A 13,790-nucleotide genomic window follows, 5' to 3' on the forward strand; every position below is an offset into this window, starting at 1 on the left:
AACAGATGAACAGCTTGCGGATATCTTCATAAAGCCCTTGGCTCGTGAGCAGTTTAGCATACTAAGGGAAGCTATCGGTATGTCTAATCCTCTTTAATAAGTTTTCTGCGCTAAATGAATGTTGAGTGATTATAATATGCCGAGTGATTATTGCTTAATAAGTAACTATCTTATGCTGAGCTAACATGAATGACATAAAATCACCTTATGCTGAGTAGACATATATACTGTGTGATTACTATGTGTTGAGTTACTAAGCATGCTAAACATCCCTTCTATATGCAAAACTGAGCACTCAAAACTTCAAACGTTTAGTATTCTAGATACTGAGTAAAGCCACTTGCACAATTAATGTTAGCACGCGTATTTAAGTAGCCACCTAGGATGACGTAATCGTAATAATTAGAAAACCATACGCCGAATGTGTCATTAATGCCAGAGATAACTGTCGATTGATCAACTCGAGGAGAAACCGCCATTCCGACCTATCTTATCAACTCAAAATGACTATAAATAGTGGACGATTTCCCACTAATTTCTCTTTACACTTGAAATCTTTGGCATTCGATTTGTCTCTCTCTAAATTCCCAAATCTTCTGTACTTCTTTGAATTCTCAAGAACACCATGTCTAGCGATTCCCAGAACAATTCCGGCAAAGAATACGACGACAATTGCTCCGACATCAATCCTCCATCTCCTGCTGAGCAGGAATATCCGGAGACCTCCATAGAGTCTCAGGGAGAAAACCATCGTCAGCATGACCAATCTGCTCTCGAGGTCAACATGCCTCGTAAAAACCCTAAAGCTGACCAAGCAACTCCGTCAAGAAAGAAGAAAGAAAAGAACGAAAAATCTAAGGAAAGGACGTTCTCCCGAGTTTTCAAAAACATAAAAAACCTTAAAGTCTTCCGTTTCCGCTGGTTCTCCAAAGGATTCGTAGAAGCTGAGAAACCCTTTTGCGAGTGGATTTCCAAGAATGGCTGGACCGAGCTCTTCTCTCTACCTGGAACCACTTATCCACAGTTAGTGAGGGAGTTCTACACTAATCTCAGAGTAGCCGATGATGACAACGACTACATGATTACAAAGGTCAAAAACAAGGATATCATCATCAATCCGTCTTATATCGCTAAACTGCTAAAGCTGAAGGCAAAAGGATCAGAACTCAGATCCACGAACGATTATTTGCACGTTGATTATGTTGTTGAGTTCTGTAAACCAAAGAACCACAAAGGAGAAATTTCCAGCACTTGCATGGGTCAGCCTCAAAAGCAAGCCCACTATATCCTGACCAACTTCCTGTTCCCTAAGGTCAACTCCTCCTCCTCAGCGTCGAACTTTGAGCAGTGCTTTATCTGGCACATGCTGAACTACAAGCCGCTCAACATGCCCGTATTTCTCATCGGAGCATTTCAAAGAAGCACCGGGATCCATAAGATGGGCTCTCTCATCACCAGAATACTTTAGGATCACCAGGCCAGTCTAGTAGAGGAGATTGAGTTCGAGGGCACTGAGATCACCTCAGCAGTACTGTTCGGCTTAGCTCACAGCCAACCCATCAAGCCCAAGAAAGGAAAGGGGGCTATAGAACCCGCTGAGGAAGATATGGTAGGGGATAATATGTTTGAAGGGGATTATATGGTTGAAGAAGCAGAGGATGAGCTGACCAAGCAAGGAAAGAAAGTTAGGGTTGAAGAAGCACCCGCTGAGCGCACTAGGCAGGACAGAAAGAGGAAAGCTGACCAATCCTCAACCAAAGACATTAACACAGATCCGAAGAAGCTTAAGATAGTATCCAGTGCAAAGAAAGCTGCTCTTGCTGAGCAAGCTCAATGGGAACCTAAGTCAGCTGAGAAACATAAAAGGCAAGTTGAGCCTGAGGAAGAGAGTGAGGAAACACCTGATTAGCCTTTGAAGAGGAAGAAAACCTATGGGTTGAAGCTGATCGATGCTAATCCACTTGACTTTGTGATTACTAAGGAATCACACTTCGTGCGAAGTCAAGAAATTGATCTGGAGAAGAATCCTTATGATCAGGAGGAAGAACAGGATGATACTGAGGGTCAGCCTCAAGCTGATAAGACAGGTTCTGATGAGCCTAGTAATACAGGTGCTGCTGAGCAACCTGCTGAGAACCAAGCTGAGTCATCAGTGAAGGACAAGGTTGTGGAAGGCCTTAATGCTGACCTTGGACTTAACTCTTCCTCTGAGCCCCTTGACTCTATTACTACTGATCCTTCACCTCAAACCAACAAGGACAGCACAAAAAAGCAGTTCAAACGCAAAGCTCTGAAACCCAAAGTCATAGACTTATTAGATGAATCTCCGCTGAGGGATCCAACCACTGATCTCACTGGGCTTCAATTCCAGTTCTTCACAGACATCATTGAACCCACTCCTGACTAGGTGAAGGAAAAACAAGCCTCTTCTCTCAAGCTGAGGAACAAGCCGACCCAAAAGCTCCTAAGGGTCCAATCTCTGCTGACACTTCGTCTCATCCTTCCACTAAGCAAGTGCTCGAAGTCCATGTTGTTCAACCCAATGAGTTAGCAAAGGAAACTCCTCCTGCACAAGCCAGCTCTGAGTTGCCTCAACCTCCAAATTCTACTCAGCCTCAAACTGACACTGAGCAGGTTAACAACTCTGCTGATCAACCTCTTCCCACTCCTATCAAGCAGAAAGAAAACCAGTCAGCATCTACTGCTGACCTAAATAAAAGTGCAGCTACTGACCAAGCTGGCACCTTCGCTTCTGGGCAGCACCAAACACCTCCTCCATCCGGTGCTGACAAGATTCCGGCCCCTGAGGATATCACTGATGAATCCTACACCTATCTGAATGCTTCTGAGTCTGACAGGAAAATCATTGCCTCAGCTCAAGCTCTACTTCAAGATATTCATTAGTCTCACGCCGATGCTGCTAGGTCTGTTCCTGCTGAGTCAACCCAATTATCCTCTGTCACTCAACTTCTGACCGAACTTAAGGGTCTCAAAGAACTGATGAGTGTCATGACATCCTTCGTCTCTCAACAGCCCAAGCAAGAGTCAATAGTGAAGCTGACTGAACTCCAGTTGATGATGGTGAATCACATGAACTCCATCCAAGGTCAAATTAATGCCTTATCAGCTGCGAACTCAACATCTGCAACCTCTACTGAGGTCAATCATCTTTTCTCCCAGTTTTTCTCTGAGCTGACCGGAGCTCGTGACCTTATCTCCTCTTCTTCTCAATACTCCATAGAACAGATTGGTGAAGCCATTCGCCTACTCAACATAAGCAAAGAAGAGATGGACACTGACCCGGTCAAGACCAATGAGATTCTACAATGCACTCAATCCACACTTGCACATGTCCGGCACACAAATGTTCAACGTCAGTCATATGATACTGTGCTGCTCAGGATGTACTATCAATCCTATGCTCAGATGACTGAATCAATAACTTGGATCGGGAAATCTTTAGAGTACTTACTCAGTATGCTCAGTGCCAATATAAAAATTCCCGCCTCAAGTATGGCCGATGGCGTGCAGGTCTTTAAGGGTCTAAGGGAAAGTACGAGTCAAATGCAGCAGTATTCATCGATACTGACTCGTGCTGTTCTACAAGGGACTTTCTATGCTCCTCCTCCTCCATCTCATGATGCTGGCAAAACGGGGGAGAAAGATCAACCGAAGCAAGCTGCTGGAACTCAGCAGAAATGTTGAGCGATTTCCGCAAGTGCACGGTTTCGCTTGTAGTAATAAAAAGATATCGAACCCACAGGGAACGCTTTTTAACGAAAACTTATTTTTATTCAGTTTGATTCACGTTTTCGGTTTATAATATGGAAAATCGTTATTTGAAATTGGATTTGGTTTTGAGATTGAATTAATAAGAATTAGATTAGAATATGTAGAATGTTAGAAATCAGTTCTGTTTGAATATAAATTACAAAACAGAAACGTTTAGTGTTTAGAAAAAGAGAATAAATGTATTCGTTTGCATTAAGCAAAGAAAACAACTTTAAACTTTGTATAAATTATGAAAATGTAATAACGTAAACTCCTTCAATTAAAAGGCTTTGAACCGTAGACAATCTTCCCACGACCGGGATAGATCGCTACCTTAGCCAAATTAATTCTCAAAGAATGAATTTGCCTAAGTGTTCAACAAAGTTTCCTTGTAAATATATTGAATTCAACTACGTTTTAATGAAAACACCAGAACTCACTTCAGATCATTTACCATAAGTGCTACATAAAAATTTATTGAATTGCATGAACTTTATTAGATGAAGTATGAATTTGATACAAGTTTACAGAGAACAAGAAGCATGGAAGCTTTCGTCGACTTTCAAGTGAACGGGTTGTCAATCCTTTCCTCGAACCTCGATTAGAGTTTGTCAGGCTCCTGGGTCGATTCCTCTACTTATTCTTCTCGCTGAATCTTTGGAATAGAGACGGTTCCTTCTACTACCAAAATGTAAACTAATATAAACAGATCTTAATCTAAATCTAAATGCTACTGTGTTTGTATTAATGAGTAAACAATGTGTGTACGGCAAATTGCTTTACAGAAATGAAATCTAATCTCTGACTCATTTTTGAGTCAGATTTTCTGCATAAACTCTGCACTAATCTTACAAATGTAACTCTCTTCTAACTCTGAAATCAACTCTTTATTTATAGATGTTGAAGAGTCGTGTCTAAGGGTCGTGTCCGCTGTGAAGAGTCATATCCGCTGTGAAGAGATGTTTCTATCCACCCGGACGGACGCGTTTCTTTGAATTCGAACATGTGTATGTTGTGCTGCCAGGATTTCTGATCTTACCGAGAATGGAAATTCTCGACCGAGAATGGGGAAGTGATTTTTGGTCTTCGGAACAGAAAGGAGAGATGCCAGGATTTAGCGTGTGGCGACCGAGAATTTGGGATTCTCGGTCGTGACCCATAATTCTCTACCGAGAATTTGGATTCTCTACCGAGAATAGGAATTCTTCTCCTGTTTGTGACTTCGTTCTCGTCTTCCTCGTATCGGTGTGCTAATTTCTTCGTCTTTTGGCTCCTAACTTAGGGTTTTTCCTTCGTTTTTGACCTGTTTTCGTTCCTATTTGGATTTTACCAAATATTTAGGTACGTTGCATGAAAGAAACATATTCGGACGTAAAAGTACTCTAAATAGGTATAAACAACACGATTTCATAGCAAAACTGATGTAAATATTAATGATATTTTAGGTATATTTTGGGCTTAACAAGAAACCAGGGGAGAAAGATAAGTCTAAGCAGCCAGCTGCCGGAACTCAGCAAAAGGCTGGTTCAACTTCTGCTGTCCCGAGTAATCCAAGTCAGTAACAACGAACTGCCAAGGGCAAGGGCAAATCTAACCAAGTTCAAGTCAACATAAAGAAATAGATTAGAAATAGTCTTAGCCTTAGTTTATGACTTGTAACTTTATATCTGGAGTGTTCTATTTTGTTGAGCTGACTATCTAATATATATGCATCCCTTATCCAAAAAAACTGACTATGTTTATGCGATGCTTACTTGTGCTGATCTGTCATACTTAACTATTCATTGAACAACAAATAAAACTTGTGAACATAAGGAATATACAAGTAAATCATACTCAGCATAAACTTTGATACCTATATTTGAAACTGAGTAATAACAAATGTTCCAAGCATTGACCTACTTCTGAAAATTGACCTTAGGCTCATCTGAATTAGATCTTGGAAGGTCTAGAATTGAACTAAGTCAGCATAGGCATGCCTTAATTTTACTCGATTAGATCTTAGAAGGTTTAGAGTTGAATTAAGTCAATAGATGCAACCCTTACGGGGGAGTAATTTCAGAAGAATAAGAAAGGTAAACAATCATGTGGGATGCTCAGCACTGAGTTCCATAATTAAATACTTTTGCCAACATCAAAATGGGGGAGTTTGTTGAAACACCTTTCCACATGATTTTGATTTGACAAAATTATTTAAGTTAATCTCATGATTAAGACAATTAAATTTAAGTGCTTTGGTTTAATTTTACTAATATGTTTGTTCAATGTTGACTAAGTTTACTAACGAGAACAGGAACTAAGTGTTCAATAAGAAAGACAGAACGAAGTCAGCATAAGCAAAGACACACAGCAGAAGCTGAGTAGAATGTAACTCAGCCTCGTTAAAAGAAAAGTCTTCTTCAGAATAACGCTTGAAGGCAAAGCCGACCGAAGAAGCTGAGTGGAATGTAACTCAGCATAGATAAAGAAATAGATTGAAGGAAAAGCCGAACACTCAAGCTGAGTATTTGTCAGTACAGCGCCAATAATCCGTTGACTAGAAGACAAAGTCCGACAAAGGTCTGCACAACTTCAGAAGCCTCAGAATTACACCAAGAGGCATTTTTGAGACGCATGGATCACCTGTCATTTGGCAAGAAGACAAACCTGGCGCTAGAAGATGAACCTGGTGCAAGAAGACGAAACTGGCAAGCCTGACGCCTGCTAAATTTAGACGACAGGATTGGCCTGCAATTCTGAATACTGACCAATGAATGACGAAAGAAGACCGTTTGAATTCAACGGATATGTCCGAATTCAAATCATCAAAGCTTCAGATTTTTCTATAAAAGGACAAGTTCATCACTTGGATCCTTAGCCGAATTACAAAAAGAGAAAAGACAAGCAAGATCTTCACTAAGTTAAAAGATCCAAAAGAGAAGCTGTCTGATTAGAAAAAGCAAGTTCTTACACCCAATTCCAATCATTGTGTAAAATTCTAGAGTGAATTTGTATTCATCTAAAGTGTTCTTCATTTAGAGAGAACAATTTTGTATCAATCGTAAAGGTTAGAAGAGTGAAGCTGAGTACTCGGTTTTAGTACTCAGCGATAGAGAAAATCTGAGTGTTCGGTTATAGCGCTCAGTGGGATTGAGACGAATAGATGACGGTACTCTTGCATACTTAATTGCTTTATAAACGGTTTGTGCTCTACCTTTAAAGAGCTCAATAATGGATTGAAAAAGCCCGGAGGGATTCTAGGGACTGGACGTAGGCAGTGAGGCCGAACCAGGATAAGACTGCTGAGTAATCTCTAACCCTTTCTTTTGATATATATATGTATGTGTTGCTTGCTTAAATCACTCAGTATATAATTTGTTAAATCACTCAGTATATAATTTGTATAAGCCGACGCTGAGTAATTAGAGTGCTGAGTTAGAAACTGACCTAAAGTGTTATCTTCCAACTCACAATTGAAACAGCTATAGTCAGCGTCTGATTAAAGCTGTCTCATACCTCACTCAGCCTTGCTGACCTAAAGCTGAGTCAAATTGTCAAAGAACTAATTAAGTCAGCATTATTAAGCGAAAAAGTTATATTAGTTCCTAACCCCCCCTTGGAACTAATCATAGTAAATTACACGGGACCAACATGTGTCAATTTCATTAAAAAGTTAGATAACGTGTCAATCTCTTATGTCAAACGTTCAACAAATTATGCATCCCATTGCTTATCTAGGACGGTAGAGTTAGATAACGTGTCAATCTATTATGTGAATCGTTCAATGAATTATACAGTCCGTTGCTTAGCTAGGACGGTAGTTTCTGTGTCTATCCGTAGAGTGTGAGAATGTCCACTTCCTTTCTTTATTGATGTATTGGTTTCAAATTTAATTTAATGAAGTTTTATTTAAAAAACGTGCAAAAAGGTCAATTAAAGTCTAACGCAACTGTTTAGACCCATTTGTAATTATTTATTATTCCTGCTTTTTTTAAATAAATTTTAATTAAATAATACTCATTCCGTTTTGTATTAGATGTTTTTTTGGAGAGTTGAACATAAATTAAGAATATTAAAAAAAAAGACTTTGTTGTCCTTATTTATTGATTCCACTATTTATTTAATATATAAAAGTCCATTATTTTAATTAATCTCCATAAACCCACGTTTTATAGCACACAGAATGTGACTTAATGTGTATTAATCATATAATATGAAACAAAAAAAAATCTCTAGAAAGACATGTAATATGAAGTAGATGGAGTCTACCCTATTTGTCTTAACATCCAAAATCTTATCAAAGCTATTTTTAGGCTTCGTCCTTCCTTTGAGTTCTTAAAGTTCAGCCACATTTACAGGGAACAGAACTGGGTTGCGGATCGCTTGGCGGCAGCTGGGCATGAGGGGATGTTAGGTGTTTCTACCCTTTCTGATCCTCTCATCTTTCTTTCGTCTCTTCTTTTAGAGGATAGGATTGGGGTTAGCCTTCCTAGGCTGATCCCGGGTTAGTTTTCTTTGTTTGTTTGTTTTCCTTTCCTGTTTCTACAAAAAAAAAAAATGAAGTAGATGGAGTATGAGTCAATTAATAATTATTTAATGCATAGATTATAAAACTGGCCCAATTGAGAGACTCGTTTACATATTTAGACACATTACACACCTCTTACCAAATTAGACACCTTCAAATTTAACTTCCCCAAAATTCCCTTAGTATATATAGTATTACTTAACATATTTTGTGCGGAGACAACTGCAAAGCGATTTTGTGCAATTTTGGTGTGATTTTCACTGCGGTTTTGGTATGATGTTTGCTGTGATTTTAGGGTTTAGTTTTTCTAGTTATTTAAGACCTTATATGGTTAGAGTTGTGTTAGAAACTGATAAGTCCAAAATGTACCTAATTTAACATGTATAATTGTGTTTGATTTCATGTAAATTGTGTGTTAATTACTTTATTTTGGAAAGATTTTACGTGAGTATTTGATGTTTGTTTGCAATGTATTAATTATTTGGAAAAAGCTAAATCAGAGCAAAAATGGATTAAAATTGACCAAGATATCAAGCTTTCAACCAAAGTCATGTCCGAGAAGCTGAAACAATTTTCTAAGAACAGAAACTTATAAGAAATTTTTTTAGGATGCATTTGGGTGTTTGAATGTTAGAAACCTCTTATTTCAGGAGGAAGTTGAAAACCTTCCTCAGTGGAAGCAACTGCGAAGACAATTGTCTTCGCAGTTTTATCATTTGTTTCGCAGTTGCTTCAACTGTGAAGTATTTTAAGCTTATTTTGTTTCGCAGTGCGAAGGAGTTTGTAACTGCGAAGTAGTTTTATTTTTATGTTTCCTTTATACATTCTTTCCCACCTTTGCTATTAAATCGCACCAAAATGCTCTGCAATTGTCTTCGTACAAATTATATTTCGTATAAATTATGTTCAGTCATAATATATATACTAAAAGTATTTTAGAAAAATTAATTTTGAAAGTGTCTACTTTAATAAGATGTATGTAATGGGTTGATATATGTAAATGGGCCTTTCAATTCTGGCTATTAAGAAAATTGATATTAGTTGATAGAATTATTTTTCTGCTGAGGCCTTGTGGAAGTTATATAAAAAAAAAGTGAATTACTAAACCAAGCCACCATTTCCCACCTCTAGCCCCGTGAATAGACCGAAATACCCTTCGGTCAAATTTACAAAATCCCTAAACCTCTCAAACACCCTAAACTCTATTCGATCAAATCCGGACTAATTTCTCAACCAAACCATGGATCGTGATAGGGGCGGTAAAAGGAAAGAAAAAATGGTACGATTTACGGTTTTATTTTATTGATTTGTGCTCTGTTTTTGAATCTGTGAGGAAGTGGGAGAAAGTTCCGGAATCGGCCTCGGACGTATGTACATCACGCCCGAACCATAGGTCAGGCGTATGAACATCATGCCGCACCTATGGTGCGGGCGTGATAGCCTCATGCCCGCACCTATGGTGGGACGTGATGTTCATACGCCCCACCATAGGTGGGGTATGAGGCTATCACGTCCGCACCATAGGTGCGGCGTGATGTTCATACGCCCGAGGCCGTTTGGGGTTTTTTTTATTTTTTAAAATAAATTTAATTGTTTGTTATTTATTTACATTAATTTTATTATAATTTATATGTTATAATTGTTATTTTAATAATTGTTAATTTGATTTGTATTAATGTAAATTTTATTTTATTTAATTATAGTTAAATTTTGTTGCTGTAAATTTAATTTTAGTTAAATGTTTATGTTGTAAATTATATTCTTTTCTAATTTGTTGTAAATTGTATAGGTAAATTTAGTTGTTGTAAATCATATTTGTTTTTAATTTAATTTTGTTTAAATTTTTATGTGTAGACGGAGCGGTCTACTATCGTGGGGAAATCTATCTCGTCATCAGCTCGTCTAGATATGGACGAAGAGGAGGATACAACACGTCATACGAGACAGCGTGGTATTGATGTATCAGGTCGTAGACGGAGAGGGGCTGCGACGCAGCAGGTGTGGAGGGGTTCGACTGAGCAGGCTGTATTGGATCAGCCCGAGATTCGGGGAGCGGAGGCGGATTATTCTGATGACCGAGATACTGATCTTGATATTGTGGATGAGTATTTCTAGGAGGTAGCTGAGGTACAGCGACGACCGGTATCTGGTGGTGATGGTGAGGGTGAGGATGGCGATGAGCAGCCGACCCAGGGCAGACAACGCAGAGGTGGTCGCTTTGCGAGTACATATACTTTTAATTTGAGTATAGTATTTTTAATTTGAGTATAGCATTTATAATTTTTAGTATAGTATTTTTAATTTTTAGTAGTATTTTTAATTTTAGTATAGTATTTTTAATTTTAGTATAGTATTATTTAAATTTTTAGTATAGTATTTACATTTTTAGTATGGTATTTATAATTTTAGTATTATTTAAATTTTTAGTATAGTATTTTTAATTTTTAGTATTATTTAAATTTTAGTATTATTTAAAATTTCAGGGACCAGCAAACGTTTCAAAGCTAGTGAGGACCACAGCTGGATTGTTTCTACGCCGGTGGATGGTGGCCTTATTGATGGTTCTGTGATTCCTAGTTTTCTGGGATATGTTGCCTCATGGATGCTGGGAGGGGAGCTTCGATCGTATCTGACATGCTACAACAGATCATTAGCATGTTAGAATTTGGGGGTGTGGTTACGTGGTGCGACACAGAGGTAAGAATAATTTAGTTTGTAAAAATTATTTTAATTATTATTTTTAACCCTAAACCTTAAAAAAATTTAGTAATTGTATATGTGTCATTTTACAGCTGCGGGATATGGTCGAGAGGACTGGGCTGTCTCACCTCCCATCCACCATGTTCAGGAACCTCGATGCCCCGCTGTTATCTGCGTTCGTGGAGCGGTGGCAGCCCAATACGAACTCCTTCCACATGCCGTTCGGGGAGATGACTATTCTACTACATGATGTATGGCAGATTCTGCGTATCCCGATCGACGGTTTGATGGTCTCCGAGTCATGCAGTACTGAGCGGCTGCATGCCATGTGCATGATGATGTTCGGAGTGGATCAGGAGGAGTTGTTGTCGCCGCTCCGAAAATACTAGAGTGGTGGAGGTGTTTTTGTTGATGTTGTACACAGACTTACCAGCGAGGGTAGGGATGACGCAACTCGGGCCATGTCGTGGATGTGGCTTATGCTCGGATCCACCTTGTTTGTCGACAAGAGTGGCGATAGGATTAGACCGTCCCATCTGGCTGAGGTTCACGGCGGTGTCAGATGGGCAGTTGGACTTTGATGGGGGTCTGCTACACTTGCCACGTTATATCGGCAGCAGGGGGATAGCGAGCAGAGGAGACTGCTCTGGTATTTGCGGATGTTTGACCCTACTACAGGCGTGGATATATGAGTATTTTCTAGTGTTCCGACCGCATAGACCACCACTCCAGATCCCAGCCGACCGTCCCCAGACATGCAGATGGGAGGTCGGGGTTCCAGGTAGGACGGCCGCCTGACTAGAGGCCATACGTGTACAGCTGGACCGCATGACGACAGTCGAGGTATTTTATAAAATTTTAATATTAATTATAGTTTTATTTATAATTTTAGTATTAATTATATTTTTATTTATAATTTTAGTATTACTTATAATTTTAATTTTAATTTTAATTTAAGTATTATTTATAGTATATTATTATTTATTATTTAGTATTATTTTTTACAGGTGACATGGTTGCCTTATGGTCCTGTCCCCGATGATGATCAGCTTCGAGTGTCCTACGCCGGTTGGATACGGTGTAGAGACATTGTCGAGCCGTATATGCCGGATCGAGCCTTACGTAAGGTCGGATATACTCAACCTATCCCGGCTGAGCGTATTAGACTTGATAGAGTAATACGGCCATGGAAGTCTTTATCGTACAGGCTCACGCATTCCTCTGTCACAGTTGATGATACCTGACGGAGATTTTCATCGGCTCGGGGCATTGATCGGAGGAGATGCCGACCAGTTGGATACGATCCCACTACCTGTGATGCTGCTTATATGGACTGGTACATGTGATATTCACATCCTCATCTTCTTCATGCCCCACAGGATAGGCCGGTCGAGCTTGCTCGCTCCAACAACGAATATGTAAGTTTATTATTATTTATTATTAGTTTACATGTGTTTGGTTTTTAATATTTATTATTTTTCTGCGGTGGGTTAGCTGGTTGTGGCGTATCACTCAGCGATCGGCTGCCGGCCAAAATGATGAGGAGGCTCCACTTATTAGGAGCGAGATGGATGAGTTTATGGACGCGTGATGCCGGACGAAATGATATATGTTTTTATCTACTAGAACTTATTATATAGCCTCACATTTTAACACTTTTGAGATTATATATACTATTTTATGTTTATTAATTTATTTTAATGTTTATGTTGTTAATTTTTATTTGTAAAAAGTTAATCCGAGTTAAATTCCGTAATCTTTATTTCTAAAAGGTTAATCCGAGTTAATTTATTTCCATAATTTTTTCCCCCACCCAGCCACGCTGGCATGAGGCTATCACGCCTCACCACAAGGTGAGGCATGAGGCTATCACGTCCGCACCTATGGTGAGGCGTGATAGCCTCACGGCTCACGCCTCACCTTGTGGTGAGGCGTAATTACCTCACGTCTGCGTGTCGGGAGAGGAAAAAAGCCTCCATTTCCCACCCTAAAAGCTCTAAGGATATTTTGGTCCTTTCATGAAGCTAGAGGTGAGAAATGAAGGCTATGTTAAAAAAAAAAAAAAAAAGAAAAGAAATTAATGAGAAAGGTTAGTGGGGAAGCATTTGAGAATACCATGAGTGGTTGCTCCGGAAGTGGGGGATCATGGAGGGGGTGATTATCAAAGGTTAAAGGTTATAAAAGTTTAGTTGCTTCTCATTTCCATAAGCCTCAACCAAAAAATACAAGCAAACTCGTCATTTTACTTATAATTTCAAATTTCATCATTTTTCCTTTATATTTTCAGTTTATCCAAAGAATTAAATTTAAGTTCTTGCACTTTTATATTTCAAGTCTTCTTATAATTATGTAGCCTTCTTGCTATTTATTTATTTATTTTTAGCTTAACTTTTGATAATTCAAACTTTAAGAAATTATTTGTCTTCTTTTATTCCCAATAATCGTCTAAAGGCCGGATTATGTGCATTCTGAAGTTCGTGTGTATTATAAACCGATGACACATTCATAATTTAATTTTTGCTCTAGCTCGGTGGAACAACCGATCACCATACCGCCAAAGTTAATGATTTGAATGCCAAAAATCATGTGGTTGGCAGCTTCAAATAGAAAAAAAAAGACTTGTTAACAAGAGGAATCCTCAAATGATGAAACTTATAGAAGAGATGGAGAATGTAAACCCAAGAGGAGAATCTTGGATTACATAGTTCCTCTTACTTAAGAGAATATTTTCTTCCATAAAAAGAAGGATTCATGTGGAGCTCAAAGAGGTGATGTGAAAAACCAAAATTTAGGAATAACAAAGAGGTGATGT

Source organism: Euphorbia lathyris, chromosome 2 (genome assembly GCF_963576675.1).
Source record: "Euphorbia lathyris chromosome 2, ddEupLath1.1, whole genome shotgun sequence".
Lineage (NCBI taxonomy): Eukaryota > Viridiplantae > Streptophyta > Magnoliopsida > Malpighiales > Euphorbiaceae > Euphorbia > Euphorbia lathyris.